This window comes from Chlorocebus sabaeus, chromosome 12, assembly GCF_047675955.1.
Source record: "Chlorocebus sabaeus isolate Y175 chromosome 12, mChlSab1.0.hap1, whole genome shotgun sequence".
Lineage (NCBI taxonomy): Eukaryota > Metazoa > Chordata > Mammalia > Primates > Cercopithecidae > Chlorocebus > Chlorocebus sabaeus.
The window spans coordinates 54,944,604-54,956,851 of NC_132915.1; the positions used below are offsets into that span (position 1 = coordinate 54,944,604).

At 34.5% G+C, this 12,248-nt stretch overlaps 1 long non-coding RNA gene across 1 annotated transcript in view; it reads left to right on the forward strand.

Annotated features, from left to right (window-relative positions):
- Positions 1-511: 511 nt before the first annotated feature.
- Positions 512-12,248, forward strand: part of LOC140713073 (uncharacterized) — a 30,818-nt gene continuing 19,081 nt past the window's right edge. The window contains exons 1-3 of the long non-coding RNA XR_012094934.1: positions 512-624; positions 870-1,071; positions 4,856-5,057. This is a non-coding gene — a long non-coding RNA (uncharacterized lncRNA). The remainder of the gene's footprint in view (positions 625-869; positions 1,072-4,855; positions 5,058-12,248) is intronic.

A 12,248-nucleotide genomic window follows, 5' to 3' on the forward strand; every position in this document is an offset into this window, starting at 1 on the left:
TGTTTTATCTAAATCAGTATGATTTACTTTGTCTACATATTTGTAGCCAATTTTTAGTCAATAAAAGTTATTTATACATACACACACACACACACATATATATATACACACTACACACACACACAAACGAATTCCTCAGCTAAGCATATTGCTATATAGATACAGTATAATGGGTTTTGAAGGATAAACAGTTGTTCCCTTAGGAAACAGAAGAAATAGCCCAATTTTCAATCTACTGAATATATTTTCAGTGAAATTAGTGGGATATCTTTATGCAAGAAAGATTTACCAAGAAGGGCAATGGGTGATATTTGGTCTTCATTCAAAAAAGTTGCTTTGACCTCAAGTGAAAGTACTGAGAAGAACAGAAAACAATACTGTATGTTATATTCAGGAGCTGAAGCACATTTATTGTGACATTTGATGACAGTATAATAATGTGCCTTGGTACCATATTATTTGGTGTGCCATTCTTAGATCTTATGTTGCCATAACAACAGAATATGTGTGTGTGTTTAGTAGAAAGACAATCCTTTTTTTTTCCAGTCAATTTTTTCTTTGATCTATAGAACTTGCTTCTTTTCTCTGAAGTTTTCACAATACAGCGTGATAGAAGGAGCACAGGTAATAATTACAGAAACTTCAAGAGAAAAAGAATACGTGTTAAATGAAAGCGTTAAGCCCCTTGCCTTACGTCCTAAGACTTAAATGTGATGATTGAAGTGATTCCTGTCTGTATCTATCATAATGCCCTTTTCCCCTTATCAGAGACAAACTAAATATACAAAGGTTATGGCTTTCTTGATTAATCTATGTGACAGGGGCAAATTGCCTGTTTTCTTTTGTTCCTTTTTTTTTTTTTCCTATAGAGTGCCAGAGGCAGGGAACTCCTATGCTTCACCAGTGACTCATAAGAAAACTTAATAGAAGATCTCTACTGCCTAGTGGCCCTGCAGTACCTGATTGATGTGGTCCCAAAGTAAAGTAGGCTAACCTTCATTGAACCAAGCACTTCAGAGGCATGGGAAGAAGTATGGGAGAAGGAGTCCTTGTACTCTGGCAATGAGGAAAGTAAGTCTGCTATTTTGCTGTTAGTTGTGTTATCTATGTTTTTGAAGACAACCTTTTGTTATCATTGTTACCTGTAGAGTTACTGCATTTTTACAGTAACTGTATTATCTGTAGTAACTGTATTTTGTAGTTACTGTATTATCTTAGTAATTACAAAATACAGGTCTCTGTGAAACCCTCAGTTTTCCAGATTGTAACATGGATTTAATAACATATAATATTTTTGGTGAGAATTATGTAATTATAATCTATGCAAATGTTTAAAAGACTATCTAGAAAAAACTTTGAGCATAATCAATGATAATTACCATAATTACATGAAGGGATGTGGAAAACACTGAAGGGGGTCTTTGGGCTACTGCTGAGCTGATGACATATGCTCTTTACCCTGAAGTCACTCTTCCCCTTTTCCTGCAGTATAGAAGAGTTCATCAAGTTTTCATTTGATAATCCAGTTCACGTTTGATAAATTTCTTGCTAACTATCACCCATGACCCAAGCCAGCACGATAAGCTGTTAAGGGGCACTATGCTAGGTATTTAATACTTTGCAGCATTTACCATGGTGATGTTGGGCATGGAGTTACTTCTAAAACCATTATTTTAGATATTTTACAATTTCAAAGAAACATCCCATATATTTTCAATACTAATTATGTACACACATTTAATATTTGATATGAATATCTTATCAGTGGTCCTCAAATCCAGCTGCACATCAGAATCACCATGGAGAGTATTGCAAATATAGGTTTATGGGCACCGTAACAGTGATGTTCTGATTTGGTAGGAAAAAAGTAGGGCCACAAAACCTACATCTTGACAACTTCTAAGACTATTCTGATATAAAATCCAGTTTGAGAATTAGAGTTCTGTAGTAGTTATAGTACTTAAACTTATATTAACTTTGTAGTAAATACACACACACACACACACACATACACACACATGCCCTATTTGCTACTTCAATTTTTCTTCTCCTCATGTATTTACAGCAATGCTATGAAGGAGACAATATGATACCCTACATGACAAAACATAGGATGTACTGAATTTGCTTTTAGCACAACTGAAAGACATGCCAGAAAAAATGTAGACCTGAGAGAAAAAGATTCTATAATGCTTTGCAAAATTATCATTCTTTTAATCATATAAAAAGGACTTAATTTAATTTTTGCAAGTTTTTCTTTTCTTTGCATGTTAAGTATTGAAATATCTTCAATATTGTGATCTCTTCAAATTTATCTCAGCAAAAAGCAAGGGCTATATTCTATCATTGTGGCCTATTTTTGCATTTCTATTTATGAGGTAGGCCATCATTATAATGTTAAGTAATTAATGAGATATGAACAGTGAAATTATTATGAGGCTTTAAATCATTTAAAGTCTATTCAGTATTATTACATCTTTGACAAAGGAAAATAAAATTCATGATGAAAATGGGAATTACAACCTCATCTAAACTAATCTAACTGTGGTTTTTAAATATCACTTGGATCAACACATTAGCTCTCCTGAATAACTGTCAGTCCCAATATATAGGTGATTGACCTAACTTTATAGTATTCACCATAACTCCTTAGCTACAGCTGACAGGACTGAAAATTGTGTAGGATTATTTCTCATATGTCTAACGTGGTCCTGTATGTTAACATTGGCTAGTTGAATGCATGTTCCCTAAATGAATCCCTTCTTCAAATTTGAGCTCCCATGTAATCTGTTTAGATTTTGTTTTCTTCAGTTTCAATTAACTGGCCAAATCCAACCTAACCTTGTAGAGGAAACAACTAGTAATAGTGTTATCAAAGGACTCAAACAGGCATGTGTGTTTAGACATGTTAGTATATTCTGTTCTGCTTATATTAGGAGATGGTTCATGAAGCCATTTGAAAAAGTTACTTTCCCAGTTACAAGCTAAATGCTGTGTGACAATTTCTTTAAGCTATCCCCATCCATTCGGAGCACTTGGGCCTTTTCTTGCATTCCACATTTTTCACTATGTGTGCCAGCTTGTCCTCTATCTTCTGAATTCACCCAGTTCAAGTCCTGGTTTTAAAAATTTTATTAATTATACTCTTAAAAGAAGATGTTATAAATTGTATGTAAGAATAAATATGCAGTCATGACTGCCCATTTTATCATAGTAACTATGACACTAAGAAACAGAGAATAAAAGTTTGCAAAATTGGGAATAAAATGACTTAGATTTTACTCCATAAATGTGTGGTGATCTTGCGCCAGTTCTTATTACACTAAGCCTTTGTTCCCTCATGTGTAAATGGGAATAAATATCCTTACCTTCTGCTTCACAAAGTGGTTATGAGTTTAAAATAAGGCAATTTATGTGAAGATGCTTTGTAATTGTGAAGCATTATATAGAAAAATTATGTTATTAAAATAAGTAACTTCCAATTTAATATCTCAGTTGTATAGAGTAAAAGATTGAATAGGCTTTTGTATACAGCAGATTTGGCCAGGAATCAGTACCATGACTTCTGTGAAATATGATTAATAATGTCTAAAAGTTAGGACTTCTCTGAAGATCAGTAAGATCAAGTTTATCTCTTGACTGCCTCTCCCCTCCAATGTTTACTTCCTAAAACTTATCCTGTTTTCCAAAGCCATACATCTCAGGCTTTTGCACATAAAACTTTGATTGTATAAGCATATATCTGTAAAAATACACACACACACACACTCCACATATATATATATAACAAGCAAACAAAAATCCTCCTCTCTGGTTTCCCATGGAAGCTATGTATCTCCATCATGAAATGTATGTCACCATGATGATTTTATGTTTTTTACTGTCTACTAGGTTACACCATAAATTCCTTGAAATATAGGATAATTGGCTTAATTTGCTTTATACTTTCATGATCTGACACATGTCATATACTTAACACTCAATAAACATTTTTAGAATTAAAGTAAGTAGCTCAGAAATGGACATTCAAATTCACATGAATTCATTACTGAGCTACTGACTATAGAAATTGTGTTGTAATTCTTACTAGATTAAATCCAACTTCTTCTATGTTATTTGGAAATAATAAAAAAAACCATGATGCTATACTGAGCATTATAATAAGATACATTATATTCAGAGGAAGTGTTTTTCTGTAATAAGCTGTTTATTACAGTAAAATTCCATTAAAAAAATTCTGGTATGTATTAAGAATGATAACACTGTTTCTCCTTAAGATATTTGTCCTATACCCAGAGGACATATATTCATATATTATATTGGAAATATTATTAGTGCATTTAAGTTCCAGAACAACTGCAAGTCCCACCCAAGGAATTAATACATCTTTTTATACCGTAGTTATATAATCCATTAAGTGTGTTTATGCACAGTGGAATTGTAACTGGGATGGATGATATGAAGTCAACCTTATAACTTCTCGGAAACTCATAGTTGCACAGTAGCGAGAATGAATAAAAAGGGAAGTGTCTCACTCTGCCATCCTTTTTCTAATCTGTAAAACTGAAAATAAAAAAAATTAAATAATCATTTTTGTCAAGTGCAAGTAGGGTTTGGAGCTCCCATGGAGTCACTTGCCCAGCAGCCTTTCATCCTCTTACTGAATCTCTGAAGATACATACAATGCATGGTGAAAGCACTCCCCTCCACTTTCTGCATTTTCTTGGTCTTTCCTTTCTATTCCCCTCAAAATTTATAAAAGCAGATATCAGAGGTTGAAGGAGGTAATGATCATGATTGGTAACTGAGACGGGAAGCGCTGCCTATGATCCTAAGAAATTTTACTTTCCCCCAGAAAAACATGAACAGTGCAAGACACAGTGAGAATCACAGAGCCATGGATGGACGATCCTTTTGAGGACAATAGAGAGGGAATTTGGATAAGTTTCCTGAGTGAGAAACCTTCCAGATGGCAATCTGAAAGTTAGTTGTTCCTTCTCAAAACACAGAGCTTTCTCAAGAGAAAGATAACACTCTCCTTCATCAGAGCGAGTGAGGTGAATTTTCAACAGAGTTATTCTGGAATTGGAAAACAAAATGCATGCAAGGATTTTTTGTTGTTGTTGTTTGTTTACATAACATAGTAGAAATACCTGATGTTTTGCGGTTGAGGCAAAACATCCTCTAACACAAGAATATAATGTTTATAATGCATCTGAGGACCTTTCCAATCAGGAATGACAGTGCAGAATTCAAAGAGGTCAACACAGACTAGAGTATGAAGCAAACTAGAAGGGGTTACAAGTCTCAGGCTTTACCAACTGAGCTAGTCAGGTGACCACAGAAGAGATAAACAGGACACAGAAGTGACTCAATTACTTCCCAGTCCTCAAATTGGAGTTATGACTCATCACTAATAAGGAAAATTGCTGATTATTGTTCATACTTGAATATGGTATGTAGGTGATTATGTATACATTTAAGTTAATCAGTCACTGCATTCATTTAACCATTTTGAAATTGAGTTTTTTTAACACATTTATTTGATTGAAAAGTTAAGATTAAAACAAATTAAAAACCCAAATGTTCATCAGCAATAGATCATTCTTACAATTCTATACAACTGAATACTAATAAACAATAAAAAGAAGAAGCTATAGTTACACTAAACACGGATCTTCAGTAAAAGAAGTCAAACACAAGTTTATCTAATATTTTATTTATATTAAGTTCTAAACAAAAAAACTACTGCGATACAATGGTACATATAAAAATGGATAATGATTTTTATGGGGGATGTGTGACTAAAAGAGGCTATGGAGGTTGGGGGCTTCTGGATGATGGTACTATGATTCTTAGATCTAGATGCTGGTTACTAGGATTTTATCACTTTGGGGACATTTTACCAAGTTATAGAGAATGGCTATTCATATGTCATCTTTCATTTGAAAGAGTTCAAAATAAATAAACACACAGGTCATGAATGTAATATATAGAAGAAATACATGGCAGGACAATTTTCTTGTCAACAGCTCTCATATTTGCCATCCCAACCAGCATACTCCACAAGTCAATGAACAATTTGCCAACTCCAAATATCCTAATACTTCAAATTTGATGCTTTGGTTCATTTTGTTCCCCCAGCTTGGATCATCTATATTTTCTCTTCCCTGGAGAAACTAAGTTCAATCCACAAAGCCCATGTAATATTTATCTGAACTTAAGAGTTCCTGATCTGAACATCCTTACATCTTTGATTATCTCTAAATGAACTTTTTTTTTTTTTTTTTTTTTTTTTTTTTTTTTTTTGAGACGGAGTCTTGCTCTGTCACCCAGGCTGAAGTGCAGTGGTGTGATCTCGGCTCACTGCAACCTCCACCTCCCAGGTTCAAGCAATTCTCCTGCCTCAGCCTCCTGAGTAGCTGGGCTTACAGGCGCACGCCACCAGGCCTGGCTAATTTTTGTATTTTTTTAGTAGAGACGGGGTTTCACCATGTTGGCCAGGCTGGTCTCAAACTCCTGACCTCGTGATCTGCCCGCCTCAGCCTCCCAAAGTGCTGGGATTACAGGCATGAGCCACCGTGCCCGGCCTAAATGAACTTTTTTTTGCTGCCTATTACAGTTTGTATACTTGTCTACTCTTTCTCTTAAACATGAAGTTTCCTTAAGTCAGGGGCTATGCTTGCTGTCTTTGTGTTTCGCTCTAAAGTACTTGGCATAGCTCCTGGCCTATATTAGGTACCATAGTCTGTAAATATTTGTACAATGGAATGATACTTACAGTCATTTTAGACTGCAATGCCTTTATATTCCACACAATTTTAGAGGTCATTTTGCAGTTCCTCAGAAGGCTATGATCTTTTAATCTATGGTCAAGGATAAGATTACTTGTGGTACTTCATCACAGTATAACGTAACAACAAACTTTAATTGTTTAATATTTCAATCTGCAAGATTTGCCTAATAGATGGGAAAAAATGGTTCCTTTCTTATGGGAGTGAATGTTCCAGGGAGACTAATATATATATCCTGTAACTATATTGCAACAAAACGAATTATCAACTCCACTCATGCTGGGGCTGAAACCTTCTACCTTGATTTGCATTCATTAAACAACTTGGGCTAAGCCTGGCTCTGAGAATCAAATCATTACTATAAATGTAATGATCTGTTATGCTGCTCTTTCTCTCTCTTCATGATTGCTGTTTTTCTTCCTTGAACCTGGAACGCAAAGAATTAGGAGAAAGTTGCAAGTCTGGAAGGTGAAATCAAGGATATATTTTTCATACTATTACACAAAATTAAGGAAGCTGTGACACATTTTTTAACCAGAAGGAGCTCTATCCACACTAGACAATACTATTCACTTTAGGTCTGTTTAGATAGAGACCAGTTCCGTCTCTTGGTTGAGGGGATTACCCTAATTTTCATTTTTTATTTCAGAAGGCTCAATGTCTCTACAATTTCTTTTTGTATGTCAGCAGTCAACGAAGTCATGGAGACAGTTTTTTACATAACCTTCCCACCTGCCACTTGTTTGGCACATTATACTGCTTGGGAGAACAGTGAACCAGCGGTAAACAGGTCCTGAGGAGAAGCTTCCAGATTGCAGCAGTGTAAGTTCTGATTGCTTCCCTCCTGGCTATGACATTGGTTTTCCCTAACATTGAAATACCATTATTTTCTTGATACAAACTTTGTTTACTGCTTGTGATCTTGTTGCCTAGGGTTTCAAAAAATTAGTTCCCCTTAAATAATCCAAGAAGGAAAAAAAGATCATCTAAGAGAAAGCACAGTTACCATGCAGTATCTTTCAAGGCTTGAAGCTGCACCAATTAGAATGCTTTTCTGTGGTTACATATCTTTATCCGCCATATTGGCTGGAGACAAAAAAAAAAAATGCCTTCTCTCCATTTTACTTACACAGATTTCTAGAAACTGACTCTTGCTCTCAAATATGCAGTATGCAGAACTCCTTTATAAATAACATTTATCTAAGATTGAGCCTTCACAATTGTAAAAAAAAAAATGCACTCATCATCTTGCAAAAGAACTTTCAAATGAAACATAACAAACCTAACTGGAGAGCAGGAAAAAAAAAGACGGGGGTCAGGGAGACGGGACTGGATTATAGCAGCAGATAAATATTTTTCATTAAACATTAAAAACAACATCTGTTACTCTCTTTAATAGTGTGAAGATTTCACTTTATTAAGTTTGGGGTGGTTAATGACTTTCAAAGTAATTTGCAATTTAAACATGCCTCTATCTAGTGACTAATTCATGACAGTCTTCAGCATTAACGATCAATTTTATTAACGGTTTCTCTCTCAAAAGTGAAAAAGTGGTACATCATTTCCTTGAATTGTGATAATAATAAATGGATATTCTAAAAATTTTGTGATAATAAGAAATAAATGGATATTCTAAAAATATTTAGTCTGACTTTTCTCAGTGTTTCCCATGTCTAAACTTTCCCCTTTTTCTCTAAGAAAGGAATATTTGGGAACTAAAAAACAATTGATTAGTAAAAGCAAGAATCTCTTCTTTTCTCCTATATTATTCATCTCCAAATTGCCAGCTGATGGTGGTCATTACATTTCTTGTAATGACAACATTATCCACAGAGCCAGGCTCAGCCTAAGTTGTTCAGTGAATGCAGATCAAAGTAAAAAGTTTTAACCCCACAATAATGGAGCTGACAACTTGTTTTGTTGCAATATACCTAGAGCAGGGGTGAGATGAGAACTCAGAGTATGCTGGAGCCACAGTGCTTGCCTGTACATTCCCAGCCTTCACTGTGAGTTTCATCTTCAGCTTCTTATCACCCATTGGGGCTGTGCTCTCAACCCCAATGTGATTAGCTGATGCTCTTAGTAATGTCTTACTCCCAAAAGGCTGGAAACTCTTTCTTATTTTCAACCAATACTTGAAGTCAATATAACAGAAAATCAATCCAATTCAAACTTGTGCTTATGATGTTCCTCAGGAAGACATGATACCACTGATAACCTCACCGTGGTAGTCAACCTCTTATCTCTCTGGCTTTGCCTAATGTTAATATTCTCTCTCTATCCACTTATCTATGCCAGTTAAGTCCCAGCAGTTTCCAAGTCAGCTTAGTATATCAGTAATTTGAAATATATATTTCATTAAACATGAATTATATATTTTATATATATATAATCAATTCTATCCTTTCTTTGTTTCTTTATCCAAAATCAATTTTTATTTATTTATTTTTTATTTTTGGAATTCAGAGGAAACATGATTCCACATTTAGAAAAGGCAAGAGAAAGAAAAAAAGGAAGCATATTCTTTCACATGGAATATTGCATAATTGCCCTTCTTGGTACTATTTATTTTTAAACTGAGTAAATATGTTCAAATAGAGCTCAGTTTCTAAATTTTTTACAAAATGGTAATTATATTTCCCTTCAATAGATCTATAAGATATTCAAATGAGGTAATTACTAAAGTCTTCTTTTATAGTACACCCTAAAGATAGAATTGGTGCAGTCTGATGGGTAAAGAAAATAGTCTAAATCAATCCTGGTATTTATTTGCAACCTCATATTTTATTTGAAAGATTCATGAAGATTTTGTATTTGACTCCCTAATGTAGGTGAGTGGGTCTTCTGTGGCTGCATTTAAGATTATTATTATTATTATTATTATTTGCACTAGCACAAGTTTTGAGCAACTTAAAATATGCACTAGTATAGTTTTCTTCACATTTCTAATACTTGGGTTTTGCTTAGTCTCTTGGTTCTTTGAGTTTATAGTTTTTTTTTGAAATTTGAAAATATGTTGGACATTATTTTTTTCTTGTTTTCTATTGTATGTACTTTATGTGATTAGGTGAGGCCCACACAAATAATCTCTCCATTTAAAGGATACTTGAGCCTTATAACCAAATCAAGAGAGTAAAATCTACTGTATTCACTGTTCTGGGGATTATATAGGGTGAATTCACCAGGGGCTGAAAAATGTTGGGGCCATATTAGAATTCTATCTACCCATTAGCTATTATTTTGTGCCCAACCTCTCTCCCATTGAGGGATTCTCATTACATGCATATTCAGACTGCGACATGGTCCTGCAGCTCACTGATGCTCTGTTAATTTTTTTTAGTCTATTTTCTCTCTGAATTTCATTTCTAACTATTGCTGCTGCTATATCTTCAAGTTAACTACTCTTTTCTTCTACCATGTGTAATCTGTTAATTACAACCAGTATTTGTCTCACATGTCATAGTTTCACTTCTACAAGTTTGAATGGGGTTTTAAAAATCTTCCATGTCTCTAACTTTTTGAATGTATGTAATACAATTATAATTACTATTTTTAAGTCTTGACTATTAATTCTAATGCATGTGTCCTTTCTGAGATGGTTTCAATTGATTATTTTCATAATTATATTCTGTATTCTCCTGCTTATTTGTAAGCCTGGTAATTTTTGCTTGGATATTAAGCATTATACATTTTACTTTTTTGTGCCTAGATATTTTTGTGTTTTTATAATATCATTGATTTTTTTGTTTCGGTTTTTGTATTCTCTGGGACACAGTTAAGTTACTTGTAAAATACCTCATCCTTTTGTACCTTGCCTTTAAGATTTGCTATACAGGACTAGAGCAGTATACAGTGTAGAAACAGAGAGGTGACAGAAATTAAGAGTTCATTCTCTGATGTGTTAAGCTTTAGGTGCTTATTAGACATATGAATGAAGCTACAGAATAGGTAGTTGAATATATGCATCTGGTTTCAGAGAATAGATTAGTGATGGGAATATAAATTATCTTAAATATGCAACCAAGCAATTTAACACACACATAACTGTGTATTATTTAACTGAAGGCCTAAGCAATAGGCCTGGCAGAAAAAGGACACTCTGACTTTTTATGTCATTGTTGTACCATGGTTCAATATTTTTTCCAAGTATGGCCTCTGGATCAGCAGCATTGTAGCACTGTCACCTGGAAATTTGTTAATAATGCAAATTTGTGACTCCAACTCAGGCCTACTGAATCAGAAGTTTCAGGAGTGGGGCCAGCCATCTTTTTAAATAAACCCTCTGGATAAATCTGATAAACTCAAGTTTGAGAGCCACCCATCTTGCCAATAAATGCTAGAGTACTTTGTGGATTACTGTACTGTCATCTTAGCTGCCAGGTCTCAAAGAAAGCAGACATTTCTAGATGAGGAATAGAGAAAGGACATTCCATGTGAGAGGAGCAACCTGTGAAAAGGCATTGGGCCTAAATGGCATTCAAATCAGTCCCTCACTATTTAGAGCAATGTATATAATCTTTATTACTTGAAAAGGGCACTCTGAGCACCCCTAAGTTCAGTTTCTAATCAGGGATTTCAGTGAAAATCCTTTTCCTTCTAAAAATTTTATCTGAGCTTGCTAGAAAATACAATGTCAAAATACAATGTTTCAAAAATCCCAATTTTATAAATGTTTGTACGGTTGAAATGTGTAAACTGAAGTAATAATTTTTCAATTTCTAATCCTATATTTACTTTGAGACTATGGACAAATCAGAAATTCAATTTTCTAGATACTTTTACTACTGTAACATTTCCTACAAGAGCTTAACACATGCCTAATACACGATAAGTATTTAACAAATACTAGCAAATATAATTTGCATTATTTCAAAAGCACTGGCCGTTCCCTTGGTGCATTTTGAAGAGTGTCACAGGGGCTCTGTGATTCATAGCTAGTGTTCTAAGTAATCTCTTCCATTTAGGTAGTATGCGTTTGCATACCATAAAAGTAGAGCATGATTAATTGCATGTTTATAGCCCTAATAAAGTGCTATTTTGGAATAAATATGGCCTGCCTGTAAAGGTATTATTAAATACCACACTTTCTTCTTTCTCAAAAGTAAAAGATAGATATTACCTGTCTAACTTCCCCCTAGATGGGCTGGATCAGACACTTATAAGGGGAGCATAGTGCTGAGACAAGGTCTACAAGGCCAGAAATGTTAAATTGGCTGTCAGGTACAGGGATATAAATTCAAGATTAGAAATAAAATATGAAGGCAAATAAAGACAGGAAATGGGGGGAGACGAAGAGTTAAGTAGGACCAAGCTGAGCCAGCCCAGGATTAGGTGAACTGACCTGGACCTCTCCTCTCACTTTCCCAGAACTCCACCTTGATGACTGGTTTTGACGAAATGCTTTACTTAGGATCTGGTGCACACTCTCTTTCACTTCTTAAATAGACGTCTGCT